This window comes from Delphinapterus leucas, chromosome 1 (assembly GCF_059928025.1).
Source record: "Delphinapterus leucas isolate spDelLeu-1000000601 "Yukka" chromosome 1, BTC_Dleu_Yukka2, whole genome shotgun sequence".
NCBI lineage: Eukaryota > Metazoa > Chordata > Mammalia > Artiodactyla > Monodontidae > Delphinapterus > Delphinapterus leucas.
Window position 1 is genome coordinate 55710036 of NC_143129.1, and position 9409 is coordinate 55719444.

Consider the following 9409-nt stretch of genomic DNA (forward strand, 5'->3'; position numbering starts at 1 on the left):
ACGCATCGCTCACATTCCTGTCCCAGGCCTGTGCCCTTTGCTCAGCCCTTCTCCGAGGATGCCCTTGCCCCGCCTCCACTCCCAGCCCCCAGCCAGCCCAGGAAGGCTATGGCCTGTGAGCCTCATCCCTGGCCTGCCATCCTTCTTCCTCTCCCAGTTCAGTGCTGTCTCCCTCCTCTGAGCTCTTGTAGCCCTCTCGGTCTGCTAACACATTTACAACTTGGCACGCCCTCTGTGGTATGGATAATTATCTTTTATATCACATCTCTGCAAATAAGCTGTAAGTCCCACCAGTGCAGGCAAATCTTTCCTTCTTTTCTTTCTTCACAAAAAAATTTCCCTGATAGCATGCCTCAGACCAACTAGGTACTCAAAACCATCTCTCAGTTGGTTCATGAATCCTAATCTCTTGGAGATAGGGCTTTTGGGAAGCAGAGCTGTCATTTTTCACCATTACCACTGCACTGTGGATTCATGTTGTTACAGCCTCTCAGAGCAAGGTCTGAGAGGAGAACCACGGTGTCTGTTTTATAACTCCATTGGAACGTGTGTTCTCTCTCATCTGTGGATGTTATGCCAACCGGTGGCAAGGACATAATTAAGAATTATGAGGATTCACGAGGGCTGGGTGTTCTGGCTTAATGGAGTGCGAAGCTTGGCTCCAAGAAGGCCAAGGAAACAAGAGGAAGAAAAGACAGCAGCAGGAGGGTCCCGCCTTCTCTCCCGTGGCCACTGGAGAAAACCTCTGAGGGATTCAGCATAGGAGTCAGACATCCTGTTCACTTTTCTATGGGGCTTGATTCACCTATTTCGAGAAGGAAGTGGGGCAAACAGATCCAAGTTCCTCATGTTAAGTGAAGCTCTTTCCATAGGAGAGCTGACAAAGCAGAGAAGTGGGGGAGGGGGAAGGAGAGACAGCAGAAAGCTACCTAGAAGAGCAAGTGAGGAGAAACAATTCAGTGGAAAGGGGATCAGAGCTGATATGAATATTATCTCAGGAGAGGGTGGTCTTTGAGGGAGAGCTCTTGGGGAAAGGATTCAATTGCATGGAAGAAAATGTTAGGGAAATTTTTACCTGACTCTACAGAAAGGTTTGCTGAGTTAAGGGGTGAGTAATAGATCTGAATTCTGATGACCTAAGGAGTATGTGAAGGAGACAGCAAAGGTCACAGTGAGGAACGTGAGCTTGCAGTAGATGGAGCTGGGTTCAAATCTCAGCTGTGCGTCCCTGGCCCAGTTACTATCTCTGAATCTCAGGCTCCGTATCTGTGCAATAAGTGTGTTTCCCACAGTGTCGTTGAGAGGAGTAACTGAGATGATGTGAGCAGTTAGTGAAGTGCCTGGCATGTGACAAATGGTTGTTCCGTCTCTATAAGGGATGGAACAGAAGGATGGGATATTTCTTGATCTCTTTTTGGGCAACTCTGGCTTTGGGGCTCCGGAGGGTTGCAAGGAGGGACACAGTCAGAGAGAAATTCCTCATGGGGGGAATGCCTGACGCACTTCTGGGAACAATGATGTCTCACGTTGCATTTGAAATTATTTCCTGCCCCAAGCTATAAGAGCTCTGTCTGCTCTCATTAGTCACAACAACTTCAGAAAAGTCTGTTATTGCAACTGCCTTGTGTTAGTGGTGTTTCACAACAGAAAGGAGACAGGCCATGTCTGTGCTTAGGCTCCGTTCAGTGGGATGGTAGAGAGGGAACAGCAAGGACTGAGCAGGAAGCAGGATTTCAGAGCCAGGGTGGTGGGTACATTAAGGAGGGCGATACTGTCTCCACAGCAAATATCAAAGGCAAGACTGGCCTCAGAAGGGAAGTAGATTCAGTAACATCCAGGTTAAACTAACAGATGCGCAGCCGCACAGGTAGAAGAAACCGGGAAATACCTCGTTATTGAATTAACCAAACCAGAGCCCAGAATTGATAGGAAGGTTTTCTTGGGCTCTGTGCCCAATGGCAGTTTATCACGTACTGATTAAGTTAGGTCAAGCTGACTCACCTGGAGTAGCTCTAGCACATTCTAATTAGACTGTACCCACTAAGTTTACAAAGCCAGCATCTCTGAGCGTCAGCTGTGGCTCCATGCACCCTCCTTCTCCTCTGTGTGACAGGGAGGTTTCCCCGGGTCGCCAGCCTCAGGTATAGGCGAGATGCAGATTAACAGTAGTGCAAAAATGGCTCAAAAGAGAGAAGGATTTCTAGGATGGCTCACAACTACTGTCCGTCTTGTTGTGTCTATGGCTGCAGTGACGCTCCCTGATTGGCTGCTCCAGCACCACCAATGAAATGATGCATGAACCCCTTGGGTAATGTACCAGCCACTGAGGCCACTACCCTCACCACCGGCTTGCCTTGAGGGCGGTGACTTTACACACGCTTCCTTTGCCCCTTTGCCAAAGGAAGGCGGGGAGCAGGGTCCACCCTCACACTCAGGTGGGAACAGGGCGCCTGCTATTCTCAGGCTCTTCCTTCCTCACCCGGTGCCAGTGAGTCTCCCCACTCTGCCCATGATGTCTTCTCGAAGGTAAGCAGCTCTGTCAAGAGCAAGAGCCGAACTGCTGCCAATCATCATTTCCTATCTCTTTAAATAAACCCCATTCACCCACGCAGGTGGCTTGAAAGCCCTTTGCAAGCATCTGTCCTAAGTCTCTGGAATTTCTGCAGACCATCCCCCACTTGCTCACTTGGCTACTCATTATTTATTCTAAGCTTTCCCATCAGGGACCTCTCCCCTTCTACCCACTTCATCCTACTCCCCAGTTTCCATTCCACACTACAGCTCCTGTCCTTTACCTTGGAGCTGATTCCCCGGTCTCAACTGCTTCATTCCTCTGGACAGAATCCCAGCTTTCCTCTACCTCAAATACCTACGGCTGTGCTGAAACCTTTAAAACTCCAAGCAGTGAGAAAATATATAAACTATAATTTAAAAATTATAAACCCCAAAATAAACATAAACTCCAACAAATTAAATGTTGACCATTTAAATGCTTTTTTTAAAAACTGTCAAGTGCTCCCCCTACCTGAGTATTTGGAGGCCTGATTTGCTGGTGTTCAAGGCCTCCGCTCAGCCTGCCTGTTGGGGAAGCACGTGTGTCCCGCCACACAGTCCGCCCTATGCCCCCAACCCGCTCCCACCCACCCCACCCCACCCTGACCTTCGCCCTCTGCTGAACCCTAAAGGCCTGTAAGGGCCGACCAGCAGCTGCGCTGCCTCGCCCAGCCTTCCCTGTCGAGGGACGAGTGACTGGTGGTAGGGTCAGCAGAGCTTGTAGGCTCACCCCATGCCTTGCTTCTAGCTCCTTTCCTCCAGTAAAGCAACCTCTTCCCTTCCCTCCCCATCCAACCCAGACGGTGTATAGATCTGTTTTATCCCTTTGACTCACTCTCATTGAATTGATTGCTACATATTGTTATTTCAACAAAGATGACTAAACCCCAAGTGTAGTGCTTATCTACACCAGAGGTAGTGTTGACACACTACCAAACGGTCACTCCCCGCTGTGGCCGGGCCCAACCCTCCTGGGTGATAATTGAGACAGGGAGAGCAAATCAAGCAACAGGCTGGGACAATTGTTCTGACCCCAATCAAATTTATAGGGATCACCAGAACATCCATCATTTCTCACACCAAGCGTTTTATGCCAGTAGAGATGGTTATGCATAATTTATTATCTAATTGACTTGACCAAAAGGCCATGAGAGAAATAACAGGCATACCCAGAAGACGCCCCCTCTCTTTCCTCCCCTCCCTCCCTCCCTCTGCTTCTCTTTCTCTATTTTTCTTTCTTCTTTTTTGTAAAATCAAAGTGCATTCATACAGGGTTTTACTTTTTTGTATAACTCGAAATCTTGATCTCATAACCTCCTTCTCTGCGGCATAACCCTCCCTAAACTCCTTCTCAGGGCTTCCTTGAATCAAGTGGAACTATTGCACCATATATGGCTCTGCCTTTAATTATTAGTTATTTCGATCACAAATAGTTGTCTTGTGATCGTATCCTTAGCAACAGGAGGAAGCCTCTTCGCCAGGGAAAAAAGGAATGGTGTCTGCTCCCCTAGGCAGTGCAGTCTTTCCTGGAAACTTAACCTTGCTTTTTAAAAATATTTTTTGTACCAGCCATTTTTTGTATTCTTAGCCTACCCCCTTGTTTTCCACCCAGGTCTCAATGGCCGATATGCTTTCCTCCTAACTCACTCATTTTATTTCTTCTAACTAACCTTGACACCTTTAGAGCAGTCTCTTCAGAATCTCCTGCCTATGCCCCACCATCCACTCCACAATAGACATAGGTGCCGCAGGAGGAGAGGGGAGTCAAGCCAGTCTAATATTTTGGAAATGATTTAAAGATTTTACCCAAGAAGAGATATTAAGGAGGTTCTCAAGATGGACAGTGGGGTGAAGACCAGATAAAGGAAGCAAAGTATATGGGCATGAGGAATGTATTAGTTTCCTAGGGCTGTTATAACAAAGTGTCACAAAGTAGGTGGCTTAAAACAACAGACATTTATTGTCTCAGTTCTGGAGGCTATAAGTCCAAAATCAAGATGTTATTAGGGCCATGCTCCCTCTGGAACCTGTAGGGGAGAATCAGTCCTTGCCTCTTCCAGCTTCTGTTGGTTTTTCCTGCAGCATTTGGCATTCCTTGGCTTGCAGCTGCATCCCTCCAATATCTGCCTTCGTTGCCACATGGTGTTCTCCCTGGGTGTCTCTGCGTTCACCTTTTCATCTGATAAGGACACCAGTCACACTGGATTTGGAGCCACCCCTACGCCACTATGACCTTATCTTAACCAATTACATCTGCAGTGACTCTATTTCTAAATGAGGTCACATTCTGAGAGTTGGGACTTCAACATATCTTTCTAGGGGCGACACAGTTCAACTCACGAGAAGGAGCATGACCGTCCTGAGAACAGTTGGTGTTTCAGTTTGGCTGGAAATCTGTGTATGACTAGGGAGTAGTAGGATGTGAAAGCAATCTAGCAACTAATTAGAGAGCAAAACTATAGAGTTGGTAACTTAGTTTAATGTGGAAGAGTTCTTTCCATCTCTTATTCCAGCCCAGCAGCTTACAATTCTTTTGCCACTGGTCAAAAGAAAGATAGAGAACTACCATGCAGGTGAGCCAATAATGTCTTCTCCGTCTGCCATTCCTTCATTTATTAATCCGATGATATTTATTGGGCACCATGTTCCAGGAACCATCCTAGGCAATGGGGGTTCAGTGGCAAACAAGGCAGACTTGTTTCTGCCCTTGCTTCTGCCCTTCTGGAAAGACAACTCAAAGTGTGGTCTTACTAGTCCTCGGCTATGACCTTCCTCATCAACAATGACAATAACAATGTTTGGAAGGAATTCCAAGGTAAAGAAATTAAAAACAGACAGGGGGCAAAGTACAAAACAAAACAGGGAATCATTTGAAAAGCAGAAAATAAGTGACATATTCCAGATGGGTGGCAAGCCTGTGCAAAGTTCTTTCTATGTCAAGGCCAATGCCCTTGACATACCATAAGGTATCAGATAACTAACTCCTCCAAACTGCTAAGGCATGATCATCATTCCAGTAATAAAAACAGAAATCCTCAACTGACCCTGCAGGAAGGTGACAATACAACACGTTGCCTAGTGCTCAGCCAGCAGCTGAAGTGCGAGAAGCACAGCAGGAAATACACAGCTATTTCTTCCATACATTAGGGATAATTGGGCTATGCCTGGACAGGCACAGTGAGTTGGAAGCAAGCTTTCAACCCTATTCTGGCAGCACACTTGTTGATAAATTGTAAAGTGTCTCCTGGTTTCCATGGAAAAGAAGAAGATGTTGCTGATATGTGACTCAGTGCAATTATGTTCACTACAGTTAATATTTTCCATAAACTACAGATGGTCTCTGAACTGGGCGATATTTGCAGAAATCATATGCTAGTCCTATCAAATAATGCACAGAATTACCTTTCAAAGGAATAATAATAAAGCAGCTCATCTCATCATTCAGCAAGTGACACTACCCGGCGGGGAGTTTTCCATTAAATAGTATAATATGTTTTCACAAACAGTAGGGAAGAAGGAAGGAAAAAAGAGTAAGATAGTGAATGTCATTACGGATGTTCATGAATAGATCTGCTTTTCTCTCTTTCTGGGTACATAGTAGGACTGTACTTCTCTGTCCCCTTTGAAGTTAGGCATGACCATCTGGCTGACTTTGGCTAATGAAATGTGTGCAGAAGTGACTTACGTTACTCCTGAGTGAAAGCTTAAAGAGCCAGTGCACCATTTGCTATATTATCCTTTATTGCTGCTTCTGTGGAAGCAGGTGTCGAGATGGGTCCTGTCGGCATGGGTCCCTGATGACTCTGATGGGCACAGGAACAGTGTGAGTGAAATCAAAGATTTGTGGGGTTAAGCCATTGAAGTTTGGGAGTTTTTGTTACTGCCACGTAACCTGTCCGTTCTGATGGATATCAGCAGTAAATTCTTCATGTAAACTCCTACCAAACAACTAATCAACCCCTTCAGTGTTAATGGGGCAGAGTTCTCAGATCAGTGAATGATGCCCCCCAAAGGGGATTCTCTTGGATGTGCACGTACCGGGTAGATCTGTCAGGGAGGCCAAGGTTGGGCTCCAGATGGACTGTAGAGGCTTTAGTAGGAAGCTACTAGAACACCCTTATTTTAACTACTCAATTGTAATAGATGCTTTGGATAAAAGTGAGAAACTTCAATATGATAAAAGGTAATATGATTTTATCCTTGTCAGTACTCAGCAATGAAGGCCCTAGAATATTATGAACAAAAGAATAAAAGGAAAGGAAAACCAAGTCAATCGAATGCCACTTTAGTAGGTGGATCGTAGCCATCGAGTTAACGTTAAATTCATCCATCTCTTTCCTTACTATTCTCAACTCCCTTAACTAAACCAATCTCATCACCTATTTTCACCTCAAAATTATACTCTTACACTTCAACTATGACTGCCATAGCTACCAGTTCCAGGGAAAGGGAGTACAGGGGGAAGAAGAGGTTCTTCCTTTATCATAGGGAAACTCAAGGTTTGCATCACTTCACCCCCATCTTTCCCTTCCCCCCCCTGCTGCCCACTCAGTCCCCTTCACCCCGAAGCCAGCTCTCTCTTGCAAGTGTGCTGTGATGGCTTTTCTTGCGTGGCTTCACTCACCTGCAATGCTCTTCACACTCCTTTTCCCCATTCAAATCTGACCACCTCTCAAGGCTCTGCTCCCACCTCCAGGAAGCTCTGGAGCCTCCCTCTCAACACCAGTCCTCACTGATATCCCTCTCTTCTGAATTCCTGTAGCAGTAACAGTAACAGTCCTTGGTACGTCATTTAGAGCTGGATTATGTAATGGGTGAGCCTGTCATTTGTGCGTGTGGGCCCCGTCCCCCAATCACTACGTTGGTCTGTGCACAACTCAAGTCTTCTTTTCCTTCTCATCCCTTCTTTCTCTGTCTTATGTCTCTTCATAAACTCACCCCACACCATGAACTGAAACACAAAATGGAACAGACCTTCCTATTAAGCAAAAGAGCATGACAACTTGATGTAACAAAATAATTCAAATATTATCTTTACGTATGATGATAACATGCCCTTTCAAAAAAGGTATGATCTATGTAAGATGACTATGACATGAGAGTTATTTTTCTGTTTAGAAGTTAGAAAAGGACAAACTACACATTTAGGATAAAATATCACAAAAAGACTTCATTTTTATCTTCTTGGTATTTAAGCGAAAGTATGGCTCTTTGAATCATTTAAAAAACACGTCAATTAAAAAGAAATTTCAGGGCTTCCCTGGTGATGCAGTGGTTGAGAATCCGCCTGCCAATGCAGGGGACACGGGTTTGAGCCCTGGTCCGGAAAGATCCCACATGCCACGGAGCAACTAAGCCCGTGTGCCACAACTACTGAGCCTGTGCTTTAGAGCCCGCGAGCCACAACTGCTGAAGCCTGAGCGCCTAGAGCCCGTGCTCTGCAACAACAGAAGCCACCACAATGAGAAGCCCGTGCACCGCAACGAAGAGTAGCCCCCGCTTGCCACAACTAGAGAAAAGCCCGCGCGCAGCAACTAAGACCCAACGCAGCCAAAAATAAATATATTTTTTTTTTTTTAAAGAAGAAATTTCAGGAACTTTCTACTGCTGTGTTGTGCTAAGCCCAAATGTAGGCTCAATGCCTTTGATGCTTCTCTATAACCATATACACTTATAGAATCAGAAATGGTAATTAGCATGTGGTCAGTTGTCAACAAATTCTTGCTAACTGTTCACCTTCCCTATAAAGCACTCTGATTTTTTTGACCAAGGCTTTTTGAACTTGAGCTCTGGCTTTCTTATGCTGTTTCACTTATGCTCTGTATCTATAACCATGTATTTTCGTCTTACGTAATTTGAATATATGTGTGTGTATTTAAAAGCCTTTTTGGAAAAACCAGGGAAATTTGAATACAGAGGACTGTATACTAGATGATATTTGTTACTTTTCTTAAGTATGATAATGGCATATTTATTTTATTTATTTTTTAGAAGATACATATTTTATTTTTTTTTATTTTTAGAAGATACATACTATAGTACTTAGGTTTTGAAGTATTATGATGTCTGCAGCTTATTTTCAAATGGTTCATCAAAAAATTATAGGTAGATAGATAAAGCAAATATGGCAAATTATTAACAATTATTGAATCCTGCAGATAGATAATTGGGTGATCAGTATTCTTTCAACTTTTCTGTACATTTGAAAATGTTAATACTAAACAATTGAGTTTAAAAAATTTATCATGAAAAAAAATCAGAAGCAGGAACATCAATATTCAGACCAATTAAAATAGCCAGTGATGGGGCTTCCCCGGTGGCGCAGTGGTTGAGAGTCTGCCTGCCGATGCAGGGGACGTGGGTTCATGCCCCGGTCCGGGAGGAACCCACATGCCGCGGAGCGGCTGGGCCCGTGAGCCATGGCCGCTGAGCCTGCGCGTCCAGAGCCTGTGCTCTGCAACGGGAGAGGCCACAACAGTGAGAGGCCCGCGTACCGCAAAAAAAGAAAGAAAGAAAGAAAGGAAGAAGCCAGTGATGTTTATGTGTCTGCATGAGTGTATAATACTTCTATGTACCCATATACCCATAGAATCAGAAATGGTAATTAGCATGTGGTCTGTTGGTAAGCTTTACAGTGCTGTTATTTCAGAGCAATACTTTGATGCACTCTAATAAAGAAATCTTACTATTTTCTTGACACATTTGGGGGAATAAAGGAGGAGAGGTTTAATTCTACAGCCAAATAAAGGCCTAATATACATGGTCATTTGACATTTCAAGAGATGGAAGTTAAAAATTACTATAAGACTTCAACTAGAAAAATAAATGAGTAATTTTTAATCTAAAGATATTCTTA